Source organism: Rousettus aegyptiacus, unplaced genomic scaffold (assembly GCF_014176215.1).
Source record: "Rousettus aegyptiacus isolate mRouAeg1 unplaced genomic scaffold, mRouAeg1.p scaffold_m13_p_7, whole genome shotgun sequence".
Classification (NCBI taxonomy): domain Eukaryota; kingdom Metazoa; phylum Chordata; class Mammalia; order Chiroptera; family Pteropodidae; genus Rousettus; species Rousettus aegyptiacus.
This window is the reverse complement of record NW_023416310.1, coordinates 36,089,410-36,115,747: the sequence shown is the minus strand read 5'-3', so window position 1 is coordinate 36,115,747 and position 26,338 is coordinate 36,089,410. Positions and strand designations below refer to the sequence as shown.

At 33.9% G+C, this 26,338-nt stretch overlaps 1 pseudogene; it reads right to left on the bottom strand.

Annotated features, from left to right (window-relative positions):
- Positions 1-22,444: 22,444 nt before the first annotated feature.
- LOC118605666 lies at positions 22,445-22,563 on the bottom strand (annotated as a pseudogene).
- Positions 22,564-26,338: the final 3,775 nt, after the last annotated feature.

Below are 26,338 nucleotides of genomic sequence, written 5' to 3'. Positions count from 1 at the left end.
TAGCCATGAGGTGATATATCCTCCTCTATTCCAAAAACATTGATCTAAGTCTTTCTCCTTCCATTTTTTAATAAATCTTAGTGAAGCAATATAACATTCCAGGTCAGTCCTGTAGTGCTGTTCTGGCCTCGCCCGAGCGGCTGCTGCAGAGCATGGAAACTTGCTGGCACAATATTGCAAAGTGACTCTGTGGGGGCTGGACGACTTCCAGCCAGCAATGAAACACAGCCAAGAAACGCCAATATGGATAATGCAAACAAGAGAGATTTGGGGCACATTTCGATTTAACCATCTGATTTAATTGACAGAATAAATGCACCTGTCAACGGGTAATATTCTTGTGATTAGTTTTGGCTGTGATGATGAGATGATGTTAAAAGAATGTCAGAACAACCTGTCCTGGGACTCTTACAGGCAGTTTTGAGCAAGGGAAGGTCAGTTTTTAGCTAGTTCAAAGAAGCTGGATTATCCTCTTGTAATGTGAGGGTATTTTATGGAGACAGTGAATGTTTTATTTGACATTTTCCCTCTGTGCATAGCCTTTACCACAAATCAGACCAAGTAGGGGATAGAGGCATACAGAAATAATTGGCTTTTGAATCAGTCACTATGGCTACTGGGGATACTCCTCATTTGGAAATGGAAAACTCTAGGTATTAAGCCTAAGGCTGCATCTCAGTGGCCTTGCCTTCCCCCATATTGTGGTTCTTTTGCTACCAGAGTAAGTGATTTAAATGGAATTTCAGTAAATAGTCTAAGAGGCCTTTAATTGAATCTTGTTTTCTTCAGAGAAAATGTCATAATTTATGAACATAGAACAAGTATTTTGATTAATACTCACTTGGTCCTTTATTAATCCTTTACACCATAACCCCAGTCTCTTTTTTGGAAATTGTGCTTCTGGTGTTGATGATGACCAAATACCCTTCCCTTAGCTCCCAATATATGATCTCTGTGCTATTTAACACTGTTGACTTTTTCTCCTTTTTGAAACTTGTACTTCCCATGGCTTCCCTGACTGAGTTCAGGGCTCTTCTTCTTGTTCTCCACTGGACACTCATTCTTTATCCACTCTATAAAGCCATTATCCAAACTTTTAGGTCTGGCTACCTTTTATTTTCTCTTTTCATTTTTCCTTTTGAAGATTTCCCCCCCATTCTTACAGTATTACTCCTCTTCTTTCTTCTTCCACAGATACTTCCTAAATTTACTTTCTGAAACAAACTATGTACCTAATTCCTGGTCACATAATCAATTGCCAGCAGGATGTATACCAGACAAAATTAGTTGTTCTAACTTTTCAATTTCTGTTGTGAACCATTATCCCTGTTACACCCACAATCTCTAAATCATGAGATTCAATATTTTGGAATAGAAATCCATTTGAGTATCTGATGAAGGCTATGGATTTTCTTCTAAGCAAACATTCATAAAAACCTGTATTCAAGGGCGATTTTTAAATTCTTTATATTCCATCCATTAGCATGTTAAGGATTCACTATCTTTGAGTTAACAACTGCTCTGAGCAGCTTTGAATCCTCTCTTTTATTTTCTCCCTACATCCAGCCAGTTACCAAGTTCTTTAGGATACTCTTTCCCCAAATATGGACTGTAAACCAAGAACCACTTGGATTGTGTCAGTCTTCCCTCTTTGAATCTCTTTGGATGAGACGAGGAAATATGCAGTTTAAAACAGGCACAATATAATTTGATTTCCACTGCTATAGAGTGTACTTTTTAAAAAATATACAATCAACCATTTTATTTGAAACTTTTAATCCAGGTACTACAAGAAATTTTAATTTAAAAAGATCTTGTAGCAAGCCTTATAAAAGAAGCAGTATTGTCTGCCTTATCCCATTTTCATAGAGTAAGCTTTTGACTGTACCTTCTTTCCAACTTTTCCTTTTTGTTCTCACTGCCAACACCCTACTGAAGTTTTCATAACTTTTTATCTTGGATGTGGTAATAATTGCCACCGCCCTTGACTGTCTGCTTAATACCAGGTACTTTCTATGTATTATCTCAGTTAATGTTCACAAGTTCTTAGGGAATAGGCAACATTAACTATAACTCATAGTTACAGAAATTCTGCCCAAGAAAGGTCAAACTAGTTGTTCAAGGTTATACAGATAGTAAATGTTCGTGTTGGAATTCAAATCTAGTTATTGAGTTGCAAACTTCAGATGCCTCTCCAGGACACTTTACTGCTTCTCATTGCTGTATCTTCTCAGCCTTTTAGCTCCCTCTCTATAATTCTTCAGTCATTTTCAGATAAATTTTACTAAAGTCAATTTTGGCCAATCTCGATAATAAATTGTACCACCTTACATTGTATTTGTGTTTTTCTATCCTTCCATTAGACTGCAAGATCCTTAAGTTTATGGTCTGTGTCTGTCTTCATATACAAGAAGAACCCAATACATATTTTGAATACGTATTATGTGAAAACCTTTATGATTTCTGATTGACCACTGAGTAATTTCTAAACTCCTTAGTAGGTCATTCAGGCTTCCATATTAGATTTGATCCCTCTTTTTCTTATATTACATTTCCTATGCTGTAGTCAAGTGTACCTTCCAATATGCTCTTTGCTTGTACAGCTTTGCTCCTTGTTTCTTGCTATTCTCTTGGTCTAAGGTTTATTTCTGCTTCCTTTTATTATTAAATATCACTGGTCTTTTAGGCATTAGCACAATTATCACATTTGTGGGAAATATTTCCTTTTCTTTATCTATGCAGAATTTGATGTATTTTTAGAACCATTACAACACCTTGTAATCATCTTCAAGTTTTATTGTTTCTATTGTATATAGTTCTGCATATAAACAATTTTGCTTATTACATTACACATCTATTAATAATTATGTAATGTCATATTCATTTTTAGAATTCCTACGTATTGACAAGAGCACCTTGCATATAGAAGATACATAACTTGTTAAATACGTCACTTGTAAGAAATCAATGTGTGAACATTTGGTAAAATGGTATGTGTAAAATATTTTGTTTAAAAGGATTAGAAATGTATGTTTCAACCAAATATTCTCATGACTCAACACATGCCCAATTCTTAGATGAATCAAGATCAACTAAAAAATTTTTAGAGAAGACATCTTTACTATAGTAAATGTGGGATTGATATATTAAATGTCTTAAAACATAGTATTTTTGATACCCCGAGTAAATTATCAGCAGAGCTTACAAGTCCCAATAATCAGCAACTATAGATCTGTAAACTTCCGCATGTTGGTATGCTTAAACTCTCACTTGGTCTCCAGCATCCCAGTATCCTAAGCTTTAGGATAACTTCGGTTTCATGCCTCTTCAACAGGCTTAAATGCAAATCAACATCATTAATTAAGTCCCAAACATCTCCATGTTTTCTTCAATCTGGACTGTGTTAATCAATAGTCAGGGGGTAATATATAGTCAGTGGTGACATGAATTGGATTTGAATCTTGTATCCAAGAGTGAAAGGAACAATTATTTTAAGATATACTTTAGCAAAAGAAAAAGGAAAGTAAGCTAGCAATTTAAGAAACATAAGTAATATCTTAGGTTCTCTTGAATTCAAATGGCTACTGTTGAGTGAAAGAACTAAACAATAGAACACTCTCTCTAATCCATAGAGATTAGATTTGTGGGATTAATTTGTCAATTTTTTGATGACACTGCTACCTCACTAACTTGTAGCTGAAAGTGAATTTGTCTGGTTTTAAATAGGGTTACAAAGAATGGAAGTTCTCTAAAAGGCTTAACATACCACTAAGGGTATGTGGGTGGGTTGGGGCTGATTGCAGATGCTCTTGGCAGGAAGTGGCTTTAAGACTCATGCTTAAGGTTTTGAAATAAGATATTCCAATAGAGGACATGGGAGCAGGGAGGCAGAAAGTGACTAAGGCCAAGCATGTTCTACGTTTGCCACATTCTCCAACACCTTTCTGACCAGACTGGGTGAGTAGTGGAGACTTAGTAGGGAGCTCTAGAACTAATCACTCACAAATTCACAGATTGGAAAATTTACATAGTTACATGGAGACAATAGTATGGGAAGGTCTTGTGAACAAAGGCTACATATATATTATGTAAATATATAACATTAAATGGATATATTACAATCAGGTTATTAGCACAGAGACTTGTTTTTACTTTTGGAGTATTAGGTGAAGATGATAATCTAGGTTTGGGTCAGAAAACATTTGCTGTAAATAACATTATTCTGTAATATTTTTAGGCTTCCTGGGCCACGTTCAGTCTCTGCCTCCTGTTTTTTTTCTCTTCATCCTCTTCCTGCTCATCTTTCTCCTCCTCTACCACCTTCTTTTCCTTTAAGAATGTTAAAACTATTTCAATCTTAATTCACAGGCTATACAAAACAGGCCATGGGCTGCATTTAGCCTATGAGACAGTTTTCCTGATGCTTGTTGTAGGTAACCAGATACTATTGTAAATGAATAGTTTCCATACTAACTATGGATGGATTTAGAATATTCACAGAATTGAAATACAATAAAGTATTCCCAACTTTACATCTATCAATATTTATTTTTACTTTTGATTATTGTTTAAAGTATAAAAATACTTTATAAGTAATATGGTAGTTAATTACCATGTATAAAATATAATTATAGAAAATATCTTGGGTTCAATATTTTTAACCCAAGTAAATAAATATTAAACATTGTAAATATAAAAAAAAAATTTTCTTTTTTTAAAGAAGAAGGGGCTCCAAAATGAAGTTTAATTAAAGATATAGAGATATACTCTAGTATTTGGTATATTAATTCATCACTCTCACAAAAAGAATCCCACACAAAACTGTCCTGTGGCTGCCTAGCTAAGTTTTTATGTTTTTCTATAGTGAAAGTTTCAGATTTCTTTTACATGTTTCTGTCTTTGACCACCTGCCCCATCTCTATTTTTAGCTCTTTTGGTTTACCATAAAATTCTCTGTTAAAATTATTTTGCATGACAGATATGCATAAAGCATGAATGCTAACGTGTAGCGTTGGTGTTTTATTTGATTTATGAGATTATTTAGATAATAGCTTAAGTAAATATATACTGATTGGTTTTATTTCATACTGTAATTCTAAATATCTAAATATTGAGTGTAGAGAGCAAAGAATAGGTTAAAATATTTCTTCAAGTGGTTAATATGCATTGGCCTTCTTAGTAGAGTTTGAAAAATGAGAAATGAAGAACTGATAGCTAAAATGAGGGGATGAATGCATTACAAAAAATAATGGAAGAGTGTGGAAATTTGATTTGATAGTTTCTCCTGTAGGATGATTATAACCTCATACTGTCAGTGTTTTTACTGCAATAATACATAAGAGAAGACATTGCCAGCCTATATGATAACATACATCTAGAAATAAATGCACTTTCAGTTTGATGAGAATGGTCATTTTGAAATAAAATTGAGAAATGATTTCTTATATTTGTGATTATCCCAAAATCCATGCAAAGGATCTTCTTTCCACAAATATCGTTAATTATGAAGATACAATGTAAATGGAATGAACCACACATTCAGCTATGTTCTGAACTACGAGTATATAATACTATCCCAGTTCTGAATTTATTTCACTATAGTTTATATTGAGAAGAATTCTGCCGTTTGTGTTTATTCCTGAGAATATTCTTTTCATATTAGAATATTTTATATATCATGAAAAAAATGAACCTTCTAAAGGCAAATATGTACTATTAATCAGCAAGATAGGGCTGTTTCTAATTATTTTTATGGAGCTGTCATTAGGGTTAGACAGACAGAAAGAGGGTGGGACACAGAAAAGTCCTATTTTGAAAGTTATTTCCTTGCCTATGGATCAGTATACCTGGGACTGGCATTAACATGATATTAGGTTCATATAAAAAGGAAAAAAAAATGCACCTTATTTTCTAATTCATATAGACAACAGGTTATCCTAGTCTCTTCATTTCCTTGTTTTAGACATAATACAGTGCTTTTATATCCCATTTTTACAATGTTCTGATATGGCACCTGGAAATTAGCTGACAGGGACATTAATTTGATATTCAAGTGATATTTTTGTATTTCATTAGTGGGTTCTTAAAAACCAAGAACCTTTCAGACTCAAGAAAATGAAAACAGGGGGAAAAATGGTGTAGATGATAGAGGCTCTGTTCATCCCTCTGGTGACCAAATCAAAGTTGTGACACAGACAAGGAACAAGCAGCAAGGAAGAATCACCTGGGATCTAGATGCACAAGCCATACAACTAGGGAGGAATCGAAGAAATCAGCCTTCAAAGACAGAAGGTAGGATGGGGCGAAGATGTGCGGCTGCCCAGTCTTGAGCTGAGTGAGATGGAGGCTGCAGCAGCAGCAGCGGCAGCAGCAGTGGCAGCAGCAGAAGCCTCTTAAAACAGCTGTGTCCGTGAATGGATTTCCATGATGATGGATCTGCTCACTCTGAGCACCAGTGCCGATTTGGCTGCACGTAGGGGGCACCAGGGACTTGCAGGGAGACATTGTTGGAGTAGGGGCCAAGGCGAGACTTGCTCTGTACTGAAGTGTCTATGCCATTGTTCCCTGTTGAGACCTCCTCCCTCCCAGTGCTGGACACAGCACTGCCATAGCTGAGACACCATCAAACTGGATAACAGAAGTCACTCTGCCCAAAGAATTCCCTGAGACTCTGCCTCCTTCAGCTTGAGGCCTCACCTAGGCTACATCAAAGTATATCCTCAGCAAGTTTAGAGTGTAAGTCTGAGCAGTGCCTAGACTCACACTGGAGCCAGCTGGCCTTGGTGTCTGGTGTGGCCTTTTGAGACAGCTAAAAACACAGCATCTATGGATTGCTTGCTAAATCTTAACAAGTGGCCCCAAAGGGGTAGAAGCTTAGACTAAATTTGGCCTGCAGCTGAACCCCCCACAGGACTGTACCACTGGACACCTACTTCACAAATCCACACTAATAAAACCAGGAGACTTAGGAGCTTTGCTTAGTACATAGAAACAGACATGGAAAGACAGCCAAAATGAGAAGACAAAGAGGCAGAAATCATATGAGAAAACAGAATAGAGATCCAGATATAATGGAGTCAAGTAATCTAACAAATGCAGAGTTCAAAACACTGGTTATAAAGATGCTCAATGAATTTTTGGGAAGTGTAGATAAATTCAGTGCGAATTTCAACAAAGAGATAAAAAAAACATAAAAATGGAAATGGAAATTACAAAAGGGAACCAGTCTGAAATGAAGAATACATTATCTGAGATGAGAAATATATTAAATGGAATAAACAAAGGAATAAACAAAGTGAATAAAGAAGAGGATCAAATGCCCTATCTAGAAGACTGGAAAGCCAAGGACACTCAATCAGAATGGCAAGAGATAAGATGCCAAGACTATAAAAATAATTCGAGGAGCACATGGGACACTATTAAGGGTCAAAATATTTGTCTGGCGTACCTGAAGAAAAACAAGATGTTGAACAGCTGTTTGAAGAAATAATGATGGAAAACTTCCCTAACCTGGTGAAGGAAATGGACATAAAACCCAAGGAAGCTCAGAGGATCCAAAAAAACAGGGATCCAAAGAGGCCCACCTATATCAAGACACATCATAATTAAAATGCCAAAGATTAAATACAAAGAAAGAATGTTAAAAGCAGCAAGAGAAAAGTAGATAATTACTTCCAAGAGAACATCCATTTTACTGGCAGTTGATTTCTCAAAATAAACTATGCAGGACAGAAGTGCTTGGCACAAAATATTTGATGTGATGAAGATTCAGGATCTATAACCAAGGATACTTTAGCAAAGCTATCATTTACAGTTTGAAGGACAAATAAAGAGCTTCCCAGACAAAAATAAACTACAGGAATTTATCACCACCAAGCCAGTATTACAGTAAATGTTGGAGGGACTTCTTTAAGAAGAAAAATGTATTAAAGATAAGAATAAAGAACGATAACAACTACATTCCTATCAATAAGTACTTCAAATGGGAAAGAATTAAGTGCTCCAACTAAAAGAATGTATGAAAGGAAAGGAAAAGAAGACCCCTACATGTTGCATATATAAGAGACTCACTTTAGATTAAAAGACACACACAGACTAAAAAGGAGATGGAAAAAGATTTTGCTTTGATGGACCTAGAAGGTATTTAAGTCAGACAGAGAAAGATAAACACAACATGATTTCACTTATATGCGGAATCTAAGGAATAAAAAGAACAAACTAATCAAAAACAGACTCACAAATATAGTGGACAATTTGGTGATGGACAGTGGGGAGGGAAGATTGGGGGGGCTTGAAGAATGGGGTAAAGAGTTAAAGAAGTACAAATTAGTAGCTGATGGATGGTCACGGGGATGGGGAGCATGGCAGAGGGAATGCAGTCAGCATTAATATGTGGGCTAGGTGGAGGGTCAGGGGAGGGAGGGAGCAATTGGGGGGATCGCTTTATGAACTATATAGATGTCTAACCAATATACTGTATACTTGAAACTAAATAAATATAAAAATTGAAAATGAAAATATAAGAGCAACATGTGCAAGTCAGTATTTTTGAACATATATGTACACAAACATGCAACCTGCAGACCAAAATACTGCAGAGACTATTCTTTCTCTTTGCTTTTTCCACACATAGGTTCACCATTTTATAGTACTATGAAAATTTTGGAAGATACATGTTTTACAAATTTGTTCTTAGAATAAGAAGAGAATAGTTATCCTTATAAGCAGCACATACTTTATCCTGGCAGATTGTGTCTCCGATGTTTAGGCCACTGTCCTGGCTTAACTTCATCTCCAGAGTTCTCTCGGGCTCCTGGAGGGTGGCTTCTGTTTGAAGATAAGAGCAAATGAAGGAGACATAGACTCAAGGCGACTCTTCTAGATTCTTACAGAGCCAAATGCAAGCTGCTCTTGGCACTCAAAAGGAATGAAAGAACAGAGTATGTTCAAATTGATTCCTAGCTTGAAGCTTTCAACTAGGATATAAATCTGCCCTGTTCACCTTCCAAAAAGCTAATCCCAAATCAGTTTATGGGATTAGTGCAGGAAATTGCTTAATGATATTTGAGGCATTTTCATGAGAACTAGCTTCTGCTGGATATTTTCTACTATTTTATTTCACAGAGTAAAGTTCTTACTTGAACATTTTTAAAAAGATTTTTGTTAAAAACCTAACATACAATATTTATTCAACATTTATAAAGTTATAGTTATTCAACATTTACATACCTAAAGAAATGACCACCATGATACGTTCAGTCATCATCTGATACCATAAAACATTATCACAGTATTATTGACTATATTCCCTATGCTGTACACCAAATCCCCATGATTTGTTTTGTGCCAGGAAGTTTGACCTTCTTATTTCTTGTAACTACCCACCCCCTCCGTTTATTTTTCAATTACAATCGACATTCAGTATTATATTAGTTTCAGCTATATAGCATAGTGGTTAGACATAACTGTAACTTATTGGGAATCACTTAAACATTTTATAAACTATAAAGCAAGGGGGCTTGATGACCTAAATGTTAAAGGGTACCTTATGTCTCTAGCTCTGATGCTATCTTTCACTTCTCCTCAAGACCTGGTAAAACTATACATCATCTTTTAACAGGCACCTATTTGTGAGGAAGGGTATAGATTCTGCTCTATGTTGTTTTTTAAGGAAAGATAAATTTTTTACAAATGTTTATAAAAATTCACTCTGAACCGAGTGATCAGCTTGCCAGCACTTGATGTTCTGGCTCAATTTCTAGTTCTTAAAAGCAACCTAAATAATGGAAGTAGTCCAGCCTAATAATGGAAGTAGTAAACTTATCTAGTGGAAGACAGTTTCACATCTCCAGCATAGCTTTTTGGTTTGCTTTCTTATTATTTCACCTTTATCATTCAGTAAATATTAGGTATCTAATGTGTGTCACATGCTACAGTGTGCATTGGGGATGAATGACCTATGATCTCTGCCCTTGGGGAGCTCACAGTGACATTACCTATTTCTTAAACTAGTCTCACTTATAATGCTTCATGAAAAGAATAAATTTTAAAAAAATTTCAGTATGAAGCTATTTCCTTTGAAATATATGACATTTTTCCATTGATCTTTTTTGTGGAATTGTAGGCATACTCCTAAATAAAAAAAATATTCCATGGATGATTTCCAAATTTTTCTGTCTACAGCATTGCGGTAATATCCATATTAATGTAATATCTTTTGGGAACTTAAGTTCTTGTTTAAATGCTGCATGTGCATGTGTACATGTGTATACCACTTATTTAAGGTGGGCATACTATCTCTTTGCACAATTCTACTGCAAAACAACAAGGTCAGCTTTATATTCTTCAACTCTCTTTTTTTTCTTCTCTTCTCAGTATTTGTTAGAACTGGTCAAAATTAGCATTGTCTTTAATTTAAATGTTAATGTTTTAACAACGAATGGAGTTCATGGAAGTGAGGAAGTGATTTTCCTTATATGTTTGAAGTCCTACACTGTATAAAATTACTTACCTCCCCCATAGTCATTTGTGGAAATTTCTAACACTGTTTATCAAGTTTATGAGTAATTTAATTACCTTAAAACTATTTTGAAATTCATATAATTACGTCAGGGTTGTATTGAATTTTTCCGGATTAAGGACTTTATCAGTTTTTAGGCCATCTTAAAACTTATCCATTATTTCAAATGAAGAATCGACATGTTATTTATAATACTATTTGCATAAAATTGAATAAGTGAGGAGAAGGCCAGTTTGAATAAAGTTACATGCCAGATCTCCATAACACATCTTCCATTCTGGCAAGTATTCTATGTTAAGCTAATGTCGTGAATAGTATATAGGATCTCTGTGGAGAAGAAAAAAAGTCTTAATCATGAAATAATTTTGGAACAAATAGAAATCTATTTGATGCTTTTGTTTGGGAAGTATTAATGTTATAAAAACACAGTCACTCTAGAACTGATAATTGTTATAAGCCTTTATAATTAAGTATAACTTACAATGTATATAAGCTAAAATACACAAATCTTAAGTGTATAACTCAAAGGATTTTATAAATTGAACACATTCACATAACCATCAGCAACATTTGAGAGTTCTAGTTGTTTAGCATTCTTGCCAACACTTGCTATTGCTAATTCTTTTGATTTTAGCCATTTTCATAGATGTGTAATTGTGTGTAATTATATGTAATTGTGGCTTTAATTGACGTTTCTCTGATAACTAATCATTTTGAAAGCATTTTATTTTAATAGCCATTTGGATAAACTCTTTTGTATAGGATCTCTTCTGATCTTTTGTCTATTTTGCTATTTTCTTATTGATTTTTAGATCTTTATATATTCTGGATAGGAATCTTTTGTCAAACATATGTATTGCCAATATCTTTTCCTATTCTGTGTTTTGCCTTTTGATACCTCGTGTCTTTTGACAAAACGTTCTTAATTTAATGATGCTTGATTATTGATCTTTTCCTTCATGGTTAGTGCTTTTTGTATCTTATTTAAGAAATTTTGCGCATGTTAATGTTATGTTATATTCTCATATTTTATTATAGTTTTTTCATTTTACATTTTCTGTTTACTTATTAAGCTAAAATATTTTTTAAATTGTATAACCGATATTAACCTTTCCTATTAGGAATTTTTTAATTTTTTAATTTTTAATTTTTTAATTTCCATTGGAATTTATTTTTATTTATATTGTAGGAAAGAGATCAAGGGTCATTTTTTTCCCCCATAGATATTCAGTTGATGAAAGTTTGCCTTTCATCAATTGCAATCATATTTTTGTTGGAAGGCAGTGTCTATATACCTGTGACTGTATTTCTGAACTCTGTATTCTGTTCTATTAGACTACTTATTGTCCAAAACCATGACAACAAGTTTGCTTCCACTGTCTATTTCCTAATCCTTTGTAACTCGCCAGGTACATTGCAGTTATGGATTATTGATTTATATTTTAGGTAATTGAGCATATCATTTTCTTTAGGTAGCTGTATTTGTAACCCAGTTAGCAAACATTTTTCTATTTGACAATTTTTGTGTAACTTTGTTGACTAATGAGTTTTATAGACTCAACTTGCTCCGATAGAGTGTGCTTCTATCTTATTCAAATACTCAGTCGATTAAAAATTGGAAACCAAGAGTTTAAGATGGCTTATTTGTTCTTTTTAAGACCAATAGCAAATATATTTGATAGCTTCCTTAATATATTGAAATAAAAATTTCTAGGCATATCTTGAATTTTTCTACTCACCCATGGAATTAGTTACTCTCCAATTTTGTTACAGTGAAATTAATATGCGATATAAAAATATGGACACTGGGAGAGACCTTATGTTGTTTGCCATGAACATAAAGTGATAATATTCCTAGCTAATGGCAAAGCAGAAACATTTTAATTTTTATTAAATTCAGTGTTTTCCTTTAGTTCTAACTTTACTTTTTTTTGTTCTAATATAAATGTTTTTAAAACAATTTTCTTTCTGTTCCAGCTACTAACTTTATTTTCGCATCATGCAGAATGTGTTTTTATTAGCTTTAATAACATAATACCGTACCATGTTATATAATACTTATACCATACCATGCTATATATTACATCCAAAATCATGTGTTTAAGTTAAAATATTATTGAAATATTCTTTTAAAGGAACTTAAAGCTTACATAAAAGTTGCAAAAATAATACAAAGAACTTCAACATGAAATCCATAAATCCTATTTCAGTTTTGTTCACTGTCTCAATAATTTACTATATAGCATAAACATCCATTATAGGGTCATGCATTTTGTCCAGTTAATCATGCTTTTTCCCAGTCTCCTTCAGTTTGGAACGGTTCTTCAGTATTTCCTTGACTTTCATGTTTTTTGATATTTTTGAAGATTCCAGATCAGGTATTTTGTAAACTGTCCCCCAGTTTGGGTTGGTCCAAACTGATTAGACCTAAGTTATACATTTTTGATCCTAAATACTACAAAAGAATAATATAGTCTCCTTGTTATGTGGTGACTTCTTATAGTCTTCTCACTATATTTGATGGCACATGATATTGGATTGTCCCATTTCTGATAATGTTTACATTGATCGTTTAAAGGGAAGTCAGGATACTGACTACATTTATGTATATTGGAAGAATAAAATTTTGAGGATATGAAGGCCAGATTTCTCATAGTCAGAGAAACAAGGTACAAATATGGAAAGGAAGAAAGTTAGAAAGAACCCTTAGATATTGAATTGGATTCAGAGGTATTGCTGTTAACTCCTGATTTTCAGTTCTATAATTACAAATATAAATTAAGATGTAAATATGTGTGTATATATGTATTTGTGGATTATTTATATATGACATAAATATATTTTTAGCTCTGATCACTAAGAAGTCCTGGGAGCAGTGACACCACAAACAGCGAGCAGGATTCGGTTTCTGAATGCCATTGCCTACTAAAAGGAATCATGTCTTCTAGGAGAGAGAAATGGCTGATTCCATTGTTAAGGCAGAAAAATAAAATGATGAGCCTGACATTTCTTGTTCAACCAGAAAGTACAGAGATTCTCAAAACATGATGAAGATATTTCAAAAGAATACAAGGGGAAGCTCAAAGAAGCTTCAGTTGGCCAAATCTGAGATATTTTGAGTATGGAAATAAATGAGTATGGTAAGAAATTTTAACCTATTGAATAAAATAGGAATCATTGAATCTACACTGGTAAAATTTAATAAATGAATAAATAAGAAAAGAAAGATCTTTCTTACAGTAGACTGTTTAATACATGTGGAAGATGTGGTAGAATCAGAAAGTCACTGTTTGCCAACTGTTATATTACAATTAGTATAGGCAAGAAATGTCAATAAATGCTAAAACCAATGAGAGTAGGTAGAATGACGAATGTCAGTGATGAATGTCCGTCTCAAAAAGTGTCAATCTACAAAATACCAATTTTAAAGGAGAATTTTCTTTAAAATAGAGAACACTGGTTCTCATTATTCTCAAAATATTTTCTTATTTCTCAGTTCACAAGAAATCCTGATTAGACCAAGCTACTAACCATTTATATACACTGTTCTCAAGAGCTCAGACCTCCATTGGGACCACTTTTCTATCCCACTCATACTCTCCTTATATGGACTTTGAGCACCATTGGACTGTCTTGTCCTTCTTCGATGCCTTCTTTGTATATTTGTAAATATATTAAAACCATCCTTTATTAAAATGAGTCTGGTTTCCTATTTCTACATTCAAAAGAATGTAGATCTCAGGATAATTGCCTCAAGCCAAAGCATTAAAGTAACACTGAATCAGAAAAATATTTCCCACTTTACATATTTAAAGGCCCTTGCTCTTCCCATGTTATTTGAACATATCCATAAGCTCTGGGTCAACAAAGCCATCTTTTAAAAAATACATTATACCTGAAAAATAAAATTTAGTCATTTAAAGCAATTATAATAATATTTAAATTGCTTTGCTGTTGTTTTGATTTATAATACAAAGGAACTTTGAACCATTCTTAAAATTACAAAAAAATATATAGCATTTAAGTTATTTTAAAACTTGAACCTAGAGACTCAAACACTCTATTTGCCAGGTCTTACACAATCGTCGAGTTTTCAGGTAGACGTTTATAAAATGATAGGATTTAGTTTTGCATCTTTATCAAATGTATGGATAAATAAATTGTGGCCTATCCATATAGTAGAATATTATTCATTGATAAGAAATGAGCTATCAAGCCACAAAAAGACATGGAAGTACCTTAAGTGCATATTGCTAAGGAAAGTACCCAGTATGAAGAGGCTACATATTGTATGATCCCAATTACATGGCAATCCAAAAAAAGGCAAAACTGTAGAAATAGGTAACTGATCAGTGTTTTACAGGGCTTTGGGAGGAATGAGAAGGCATGAATAGAGGAAGCACAGGGAAGGCAGCGAAATTATTCTGTACGATCTAGAATGTTGATATAAGACGTTATGCATTTTTCAAAACCCATAGAACTATGCAGCGCAAAGAGAGAACCTTGATGTATGCAAATTTTAAAAAATTAGGAGGTTGGACGATCCCAGTATGGAATGTAGAGTGTGTCAAAAGACTCTAACTACATTACAAATGTATAAAATATGAAACAACACTAAAAGGAATTGGGGAGAAGGTGCTTACCTAAGTATGTTTGGAAATAAGTGGATTCTGTAAGACTAAAGGTGAAAAAGACTACACTTAAGCTCTATACATTATACTCTAGTTTATAAAGTTGTTTCCAAAGGGGAATAAGTTAATTATTTTTATACTGTTGGGCATGTATACTTGAATGGATCAACTAAATAAAAGGATGGCAGTTGGTGCTAGCCAGTTTTTTCCTGTTGGAGTGGGAGTTTACAGATGAGTGAGAGGAAGGAGCTATCATTGCCAATATAGTAATGGATTAGAGTTGGACATATTAGTAGATACTTGTGTTTAGCTTAATATAGATATAGGTGGTTAGATATTGAAATATTTATGTACAAGTTAACATAGGCATATTATTTGCTTTGTCATCTGAGAAAGCTTATAGGAACTACTACCCAGTAGCAATGAATAGGCCTAGTGTCCAGATTTTGGTATATTCTCCAATAAAAGGAAAAATGTCTGATTCTAGGACCAGGATAGGAAATATACCTGAGGATGAGCCTGGAGCTCCTCACAGTGCTGGAAATTAAGGAAATGATCAAAGACAAAAACACAAAACAAAAATTTATGAGAGTATGTCCAAGGAGCACAAGGAGTATGTCCAAACCCAGTGGCCAAAGCTTGAACAACAAAATAAAATAATATTGTTTTATCTAAGGTGTAAAGTAAATATTCATGATTCCAAATGAATAAGTGATTGAACAAGTTGATAAATGAGTATCAAGAGACAAATATCCATTTTTTTGTAGTAATTTCAAATAATTTAGGTATTATGTACTCAAAGAGAAAAAATATAGCTCTTTAAGTGTAGGCTGTACATAATTAATTCTTTCCAAAGTATACAGCTTGGAAGAGGGAGAGAAGAGTAATGTCACAACAGAAAAACCTGACAAAACCTACCTCAGTCAGGTGATCGAGGCCAGCATCAACAATCATAAATCATGCTGATAGTATGTATGCTTGATATCATATGATGAAAATGGTGCCTTATCTCTGTGGTGTTCTTCTCAATAACTCAGTCTCAGTCATATCATGAGAAAAATATCAGACAAGCTCTAATTAGAAGGGATCTGAGATAGTTAATTAAGTGTGTCAAATTGGCTGGGTCTATTCTGGATGTTTCTGTGAGGATGTTTTTGGATGATATTTACATGTAAATCAGTGGACTATGAGAAAAGCAGATTACCCTCCATAATGTGAGTAGGCCCCCAATCAGTTGAAAGCCTGACTAGAACAAAAGGCTGATTTTTAAGCAAGAGATAATTCTCCAGCAGACTACTTTTGAACTTCATCTGCAACACTGGCTCTTCAGACTTGAGCTGCAGTGTTGGCTCCTTCCCTAGATCTCCAGCCTGCTGGCCCACCCTCCAGATCTTGGACTTGCCAGCCTTTGTAGTTGCAAAAGCCAATTCCTTAAAATAAATCTCTTTCTATATATGTATACATCCATTTGGTTCTGTTTCTCTGAAGTGCCCTGACTAATATAGCATCCTCAAAAAATACCTTACCAGTATTTCTCAAAATTATAAAGGTCATCAAAAACAAAGTCTGAGAAACTACTGCAGCCAAGAGGAGCCTAAGAGACATTATGACTAAATGTAGTGTCATATCTTGGGTGAGATTCTGAAAGGCAAAAAGAACTTTAGAAGCAAACTAAAAAAAATCTAGTCTATAGACTTTAGCTAATGATAATGTGTCAATATTGGTTCATGAATTGTAACAGTATATCATACTAATTAAGTTGTTAATAGGGGAAACTAGGTGCAGGGCATTCTCTGTATTAATATTTTCATAAATCTGAAATTATTCTAAATATGAAGTATATTAAAAAGAAAATCTTAAATGAAAAAAATATGCACAGCAGTCTGTCAACATTATCTGTATGTTGTGAGGGAAGAGAGGAGATAAACGGCTAAAAAAAATGAATGTAGAGAAATTACATATGCTAAAATTGCATGTATAATAAATCATATTGATGTAAGATTATGTTTGTGTATGTGCTTATATATAAAGGCAGATGTCTGAAAGAAAAACCACTATAATTTCTAAAGTGGTTCTCTTTAAACATTGAAAATTGCAGATGGGTCCTTCCTTTCCTCCCTTTCTCCCTTTCTCCCTTCCTCCTCTCTTCCCTTCTCCTCTTCCCCTTCCCTCTTTCCCTTCCTTTCCTCCCTGCATTGAGTAAATTCTTGAACAAAGTCAATATTTGGTACATAATGAGAAGAATATAATTACAAGTACAAGTGATTCTAAGTTAGATGCTCTAGGTTTCACTTTGATATTTCAAACTTACCACTTCCTTGTCTGGCTCTCTAAAGCTTTCTACCTTCAAAAACCAGTAGAGAACCACAAAATTATAGATCTTCACTGGAGATAGAATATGGGATTACTGGTGCTCTAACCCAGATCGCAATGAGATAAATAACATTTACAGAAGACCATATGAAGGATATGTTTACCATTCATTGCTTTAGTTAGAGATGAAAAATAAATGACATTTTGCTACTGTTTTCCTCTTCCTATAATTGTGGCAGGCATTACAATCCAAATAGAGTTCGTTTTCTAGGCTGACATTGTAGTTAGAGTTGGCCCCAGAGATAAACCTCATTACAATTTTTTCTCTAGGAACTCCAGATTTTTACTTTGAGTCATGCCAGAGTGTCAGAAAGCTGTGCGTGAAATTTTAGATATTAAATTTCCAAGAGAACATTTCTATGGGGATCTATTTTTGAAATTTCTAGAGTTATTTCTCAATCAGAAGCTATTTATCTGCTCATGTCCCCTGAAAGGGTCATGTCGTTTGTTCTTTTGTTCTTCTGTGGTCTAAAGAATATATTGACAAAACTAAAAACTTCAACAAACATCATAGAGAGTATTTTATTTAGATCGATTACTTTAGATAAACAAAAATAAATAATGAGGAAATTAGCAATAGTTTAGGCGTTACAAAGAATCTAAAATATTCAGCATAACAATGTAGTCCTTAGCCTTATTGGGTCTCCTGGAATCTCTAGCCACTGAACAAGTTATATCTTAAAAGATCATATCAGCTTACAAGAAGAATTATCTATATTCCAGACTATCAGGTTGCCATCAGAGTTTCATCACATAGGATATAGGCACATTTCCTTCCAGTTAAAGAGATGTTCATTCTTTAGAACTGAAATTCTAAAAGGATATTCCAACTTGGTGGCATCCTAGATTAAATGAATTTTTAAGATTAAACCAACTAGTCACATCTAGAAAAATAATGAATAGGCATTGAGGATGCTGAAAGAGATGGAGATTTTGAGGGGTACATATGTATATAAAGCAGGAGACCACAGAAAATTAATTTACTTTTGAGATTTTTCCCTCTAGAAATAAAACTTAAGCAGGAGATAATGGACAATTCAGAATTCAGGTCTAACTAACCCAAAGATTAACTTTAACTGAAGGCTGGGGAATATGCGAACTCTGGCTTCCATCTGCTCTGATGACAGTTCAGTGGGCTTGTCCATGGAACATTGATTTCAGTGTCTCTAGGGAAGGCTGAAAAACACAGATCTCTGTTTAGAGTTATGTCCATGGCTGGTCATCTGGCATGGCGGAGCCATTGGCTGCCTGTCCTCCGGGATCTGCACAATACCGTTCTACTTTCAGCCATAGTTTATATTGCTTACCTTCTCAGCTTGTGCCAACTCAAGCAAGACCTAGTCTTTCTCAGTGACCTTGCTAGCCCAAACTGAACAGTCACACCACACAGCTAAGTTTGCCCTATACCCCTACTAATATAATAGTTATTCTTCTTATTATTATTACTTTTCTCTAGATTTCCAAACAAACCTGGGAAAACTTGAGCAGCAAGGATTGTGGGGAGAAGGAAGGAGAAATGAGTGATTTGTGAGTAGAAGCACTATAAAGACTCTAGTACACAGCTAGATTTTTGTTGATGTGTTCCTCTTTCCCACCATTATTATAATAGTACACATTTGCAGAGGACCATTTATAAGGGCCACTGTTCTTATTTTTCCTTCTTATCTTTTTGGAGGAAGTCATTAAGGAGAATAACATAATACAAACTTGGCATTTAATTTTCACAGAAACATTCAATGTGATAATAATCACAATGCTAGAGATGTCCTAATAAGGATATAGCTGATAATTTTGGAGATGACAAAGATGAGTTTAGAAAATACTAATAGTATTAGTATATAAGCAGCAATTGTGGCTGTTGTGGCATGATTCTGACCATGAGTTGCACAGCACCCAGCTCTGGTTAGAACAGGTGCTTCCCTTCTTAATGCTCACATTGGAGGGCCTTCTGCTTCTTTCCTGGTTTCTCTCTTCACTCTTATAGCTCCTTTTTATTGTTCAGCAGGTCCTTCATTTTCTGCTGGACCCTCTGGTACAGAAGTGTATTCAGATACAGTTCTTGGTGCTTACCTCACTTTGCTTTTGGCAGTTTCACTGAGACATTTCAAATTCAATTCACTTACATAATTGATATTAATATTGGTTAATCACTCTAGCTCTAAATCTACATATCTTGAGTTTCCTTGTATTTTTCTCTTTTCTTCCTATCGACTTAACCCAGACCTTATTAATTTTGACTTAAATTTGTAGAATAATCCCTATTATAAATATTTCTTACAATTATCCTGGAGATAAAAAAAGGAGAGCAGGTACCAAAATCTGAGAACTTTTATGAAGACCGTTGTTGATTATCCATTCTTTTCAGGAGATAAAGAGGTAAAATTTAAATGATTTCAGTTATAATAAATTATTTTTAGAACATGAATTAGAGTCAACTTGTTAATAGACCTGGCTACATTACTTGTTAAACTTTGTCTCTCAGAGTTGGATAAATCAGTTAAGCCAATAATGAAAAAGTAACCAGTTTTTCCATATGGATTTGAAAGAAAAGAGACACACAGAAACTCCATCCTGGGGGGAGATGAGTAAATGAATGTGCCTCAAAGAAAGGGTTGCTAACACTGCATTTATTGTCAGTATACATATATGGAAGATGAGAAGGATGACTGTGAAAGTTCTTCCCAGGGACCTGGAGTAAAAGAACAAGACCTTGGTAGTCGATGTCTCTTAAAAAGTGCATCTAATTCTTATTTTTTTCTTTTAGTTTTTTTCCTCTCTTAAAATACCCTTCTTTTCTAGTTCAAAAAACATAGCTCAAGATCTATCTTTTTTGAGAAATCTTGACTTAAAAACTTTTAATTCAATTTTTAATTCATCAGAATTGAACTTATTAAAGTTACATTAAGCTGGAGCTCACTATTAGGTCTTGGTGAGTGAGTCATTGCCAAAATTGCAAACTTTCTTTAACTACTGTAGGATGAAAGGCTGAGATTTAAAAATGGAACATCAAGGCCAATTTTCTTGTGGGAGGTTTCTATAATGAATTATTTCATTCATTCATTTTATTAGGTCAGAAAATGTACCAGGGATGCCAGCACTGTACTAGTTGAATAAGAAATGGTCTATACCCTTAAGGAGGTCAGAATCTATAAAAGGAAATAGATACTTAAGGATGCTGTTAAAATAAAAGATGATATGGAGAATATGGATAGTATCAAAGGACACAGAACTGGCCAACTGTGATTGGGGGACATCAAGTAAGACATCATAGGGGTTTTGAGAGATATGTAGCAGCTGTTTAGTTTGAGAAAGGTAGTATATTCATGATGACCTCAAATTTTATTGTAAAGTTTGTCCAATTATGGAGCTGCTGTGCTGGTAAGCATTCTAGGAATTTATTTGAATGAATGTAATATAAGAGTGTGGGGTGTGTGTGTGTGTGTGTGTGTGTGTGTGTGTGTTGAACTAAAAAGAAAGGGTACATTTAGCACCATGAGGGGGTACTGAGTCTATTGAGATAGTGGAGAATGGGAAAGAATGGTCCATCTTAAGTCTCTCCACTGATTTCAGATTTGGAAAGAGAGGAGTTAAGAACCAAAATCTAAAGGCATAGTATTCCTAAGGGAAGTTTTGAGATTCTAGGAATAAACCCATGAATTCAAACATTAGATTACAAAGTATAACACAGAGTGAAGAAAATCATTTTCCCCCAGCCCCTACCAATTGGAGCCTCTAACTCTATTTTGCGCTAAAATGTATTTCTGGCATCTTGGTGACATTGACTGCTAACGGGTAGAGGGTAACTCTGCCTAGCAGAACGGTATTCTGATATAGGACACAGATGATACAACATGGTGGGAGGGGGGCATGAGTTTACCTCTGAGAACCTCTGAGAACAAAAAGGTTCAGGATAGTCTTTAAGGGTATTGGAAAGTATAATATGCCCTGACATTTAAGTATTTCTGTAAATATGGCATCTATTGTACTCCAAACTTAAAGAATTCAGTTATCAAAAAAGATGTTTGATAGATAGAAAAGAGTAAAAGAAGAATTTTACAGAAATTTCCATATGAAATAATCTTTTACTTCCCCAGAGTGTGGATGTCAAGCTTCACAACTGGAAATATTGCAGTCCATCAGTATTAGAAAAGCCTTGGTATGGACCTAGGATGCTTTTCCCATGAGTTCTTAACATTAGGAGCTTTTGGGAGACTGATCTTGAGAAAGAATCGTAATATTTTGGAAGCCAGGTAATCACTAGTTGTATGACTTTGGACATATTGCTTAAATTCTGAGTCTCGTTTTCTTCATTTGTAAAATGAAGATAGTAGCAGACATGTCTAAGTTATGTTACAGAACCTTGTCTAAGTGAATATTACAGAATCTAAAGGCCTTGACAGAGTAGGCATTAAATATGTTACTGATGTGTAATATTCACTCTATAGACAGTTGTGCTAGTATCATTAATATATGTTTTTTTAATCTTACATTTTTATGGTCTACTTGGTCATTCAGTTAAGTGAAAACTACAGTTATATTCAATCTGTAGGATAGATTTAAGCTACAATCTCTTTAAATGTGGATTTCAATAAGGTATTTCTTATTGATGCTATATAACTCATTACCAACATTTTAAGAGCTTTATTCTTTCCATGTGGCACTTTTAGCTTATATGACATAGGAAATATTTGATAAAGGGTGTTTTATTCAGTGTGCTGATTGCAAACGTACCTTGCTGAAGAATTCTAGGCATTTTTTTTATAATTCCTCTTTTGAACTTTTTATGTCTAATATGAACTTTTAAAATTTTTATTTATTTATATATATATATATTTTTTAGACGAGGCAACCCTTGGTTGACCTCACAGATTACAAAGACCTTGTCATCTTATAATCCCTTATTTTTTAATTTTATATTTTATACCTACAGCACCTGGTCTTCCTAGGTGGTCTCCCATCTAAGTACTAACTGGGTCCAACCTTGCTTAGCTTCCGGGATCAGAGGGGATCGGTCTTATTCAGTGTAGTATGGCAGTAGACTTGAGCTTCTTTATTATAAGGCATCTTAACATAATTTGACCAATGCTGCAGTAGCAGTTCTTAGAGTATCATGGGTTCACTGCTACTAGTGAATTCTGATTTATGTCTAACTCAGAGCCTGTCAGCAAAAGAACAATGGTTTTATTTGTTTACATAATGAAAAGAGCCAAGTGAGGTTGTCTACTTGTCAGTGTCTAGCACAAGCATTGATTCAAAATGGAAAAACTTGTAGAATGCTTGTAAAATTCAGAAGCTATAGGTGTTTTAAATATCCTGATAAATTCAACAAATCCCATATTTCTCTTCAAAACACTGTACGTGAATAGCTGATAGAGATCTTAGACTCTTAATTATATACATCCCCAAATTCCTCTATTTGGTAATGATAGAGATATTATTCCTTGGTTTCTACCCAGTGAGAAAGGTAAAATCGTCATAAAACTATATGTGTTACAGGAACCATCAAGTTAAATTTCATGTGGAGTTTGAGTTTAGGAGGTAAAAATGCACTTACGATGCAAGTATAAAATTTGGTTAAAAATAAAGAAAAAAGTGTTGCCCTTAAAACTTTTGTGAAAAATATACACTTCCAAATAATAGACAGAGCTGTTGAGGTCCCTTGTCTTTTGTATGTCTCCTGCAATGTTCTATTTTACTGAACCTACAACTATTATCTTTACTGAATTTTAGAAAATCATACTTAATAGATCAAGTATCGGAAAGAACTGAGTCGACAAAATACAGCAAGTGTATTGTTCTCCATATCTTGTCAATGAGATAAGCTCCAAAATGACTGTGTAAAAATGTATTGATTAAAAAAAAAAACATGAAACATGCAAATAGTCTTATCATTAACTTTTATTTTTGACCACTCATTGCTGAGAATATCCAGCCATTGGATAAATGCATTTTTAAACTCTTGAATAGTTGGTATTTTCTTCATTTTAAATCAAGATAAATCAAGATACTTGTTAGGCTTCATTCAGTACTATCCTGTTCTTCATTCCTGTCCTTCCTGTGTAAAAGAGCAACTAGAATAAATTAATACTTTCCCCATGCCCAAACAGTATTAAGACACTGATTTGTAAATATCAGAGTGAGATCTTAGCATTTGCAAGAAATAGCCAAATAAGATTGCCAAAGACATTTAATGTCAGGTACAACAAGAACAAAACAACATTGTTGATTAAAATTCATTTGTACCTCATGTATGTCATATACCAAAATAATTCTTCAATAGTCGAAAATACAGTTAGCCATTTTTGATTGATAGGGTGATGCAGAAAGAGTTAATTTGCTTCCTGATTATACTCAGCATAATTTTTTAAGTTTTTACTTTTAATTCTTTTTCTTTTGTTCCATGATCCAACTCATGTGATTGTGATATCTTAGTCTTCTTAGTATATGACAGTTCTGCAGCCTTTCCTCGTCTTTGTGATCTTGACACAAAGAGTTACAGTCAATTATTTTGTAGAATACCCCTCAATTTGTAATTGATGTTTCATCATAATTATACTAAGGTTATTTTTGGCCAGGATACTGAAGAAGAGATGTGCCCTTCTCATTATATCTTATCAAATATACATAATGTTATATTCCTTATATAGTGACCTTATTTGAGGTGGTGTCTTCTGGGTTTTCCACTATAAAGTCACTATTTTCCCCATGTAATTAATAAACACCTTGGTAAATATTCTTTGAAGCTATGCAAATATCCTGTTTGTTCTCAAGCTTTCACTTACTAATCTTGGTATCCATTGGATAATCTTGGCCTGCAACAATTATTATTGTTATCCCCTAATGGTGATTTTTCTATTTCCTGCATTCCCTCTTTGCTTTTAAATTGCAGTTACTTTGTAAGGAAGAGCTGTCTCTTCTTCCCCATTTTTTTTTCAACCTGTTTATTTACTTCACTGTGGACTTATAGATACTCATTTTATTCTATGGATGTTAATCTAATACTATCGCTATTCATTTTGTTATTCAAATTTTCCAGGCTTCAGCCATGTAGAATCTTTCTTGCTGGTGCTGGTACCTTTTCAACATGTTCACGTCTTTTTTTGAGCACTTTCTTTCTTTTGACATCACAAGATGCTCCAGTCTCATCTTTAATTTTCTCCATCCCAGACCAAGAATCAACCACTTTACCAGGAAGTCGTGGGGGTTTTTTGTTGAAAAATAGAGTTTAGAAATTAAGATTTGAGTCCTACTGAGGCACAATTACTTCTCATGTTTCTTAGCAGAAGAGCTAGAAATTAAATATATATACAATAACACATGCATATATGTGTACATATATTTTTATTTATGTATTTATGTATGTATTTAAAAAATGAAATCATACTGATATTTCCATTTCAAATTCAGTACCACGAGGTTGACACTAGCATTTCTCTTTCATATTTATAACTTCTTTCTCTGATAGTGACAAATCTGGCTCTTACCTATATTATATTTACCTATTCCATCAACTTTAGTATATATATCAAGTAGTTCCAGATTGCCTGATCCATTCCCTATTAGAAACATATTTTTAATTAGAGTATAGTGTTTATATATAGTATCTTTTTACTTTAGCCTTTAATATCAGCCAAAATATTATTTTCCAAAGTAATTTAGGTTAATTCTTTTCTTTTCCTCCACATTCATTGTAGTTATGTTATTCGACTGTAACATAGTTAATTCACTTGTTATAGTTTTTATTTCATTTTGAGTTTCCCCCCACATCCTGGTTGATTTTTTAAAATGTATATACTCATTTTTTGGCATATGAACAAGTCTATGGGTCTTGAAAATGTGTAGTGCCATTTATCCACTATTATGGTGATGATACGGAACAGTTTCATCACTCTTAACACACCCTCATGCTGTCTCTTTTTTAAAAAAACTCTACCTATCACCTTGTATCCTTGACACTGATTTTTTACCCTTATAATTTGGTCATTTATCATGTCATATAAATGGAACGATATAACATAGGCATTTTGGGTAGGGCTTCTTTCACTTAGCAAAATATATTTAAAATTCATCCATGTTGTTCCTCTGCCTTGCTGAATAGCATTCTATTGTATGAATCTACCATGGTTTGATTTTCTGTCAGTTGAAGTATGACATCTAAGTTGTTTCTGGGATTTGGTGATAATGCATAAAGATGCTATGAACATTCACATACAGGTTTTTGTGAATATAAATTGTAATTTTTGGAGGATAAATACCTAATAGTGGCATTGCTAAGTTATATGGTAAGTATATGTTTAACTTTATGAGAAACTGCCAAACTTTTTCAGAAGGGCTGTATCATGTTGCATCACCACCAGCAATGTATGAGAGCTCTAGCTGCTCTGCATTCTCATTAGCACTTAGTGTTGTCAATATCCTTATTACAGAAAAGGAAATGGAGATTAGAGATGTTAAAAAACTTTTCCAAGGTCACAAACATAGTGTCACGATGAAATCTGAACACAAGTCCAGTGGGTTCCAAATTCAGTTATTTTTCCCCTGCACCTTTTTAATAAGAGCCATTCTTGTTCATTCACATTTACTCATATGCATGGGGTCTTTTTAAATTATTTTTTCAAAGAACATTTACTTCTGTTATCTCAGCCAATCATTGTGAATGACTCTTGAGAAGTAGAAAGGGTAGTTATTAATATTTGTATTTCTATATGAGGAAGACGAATCCTGATACAGTCAAGAAATATGCAATGTGTTTTAGAGAGAGTACCAGAACTAATAGTGGCAATTTTATTGCAGGGCACAAACAGAGGACTAAATA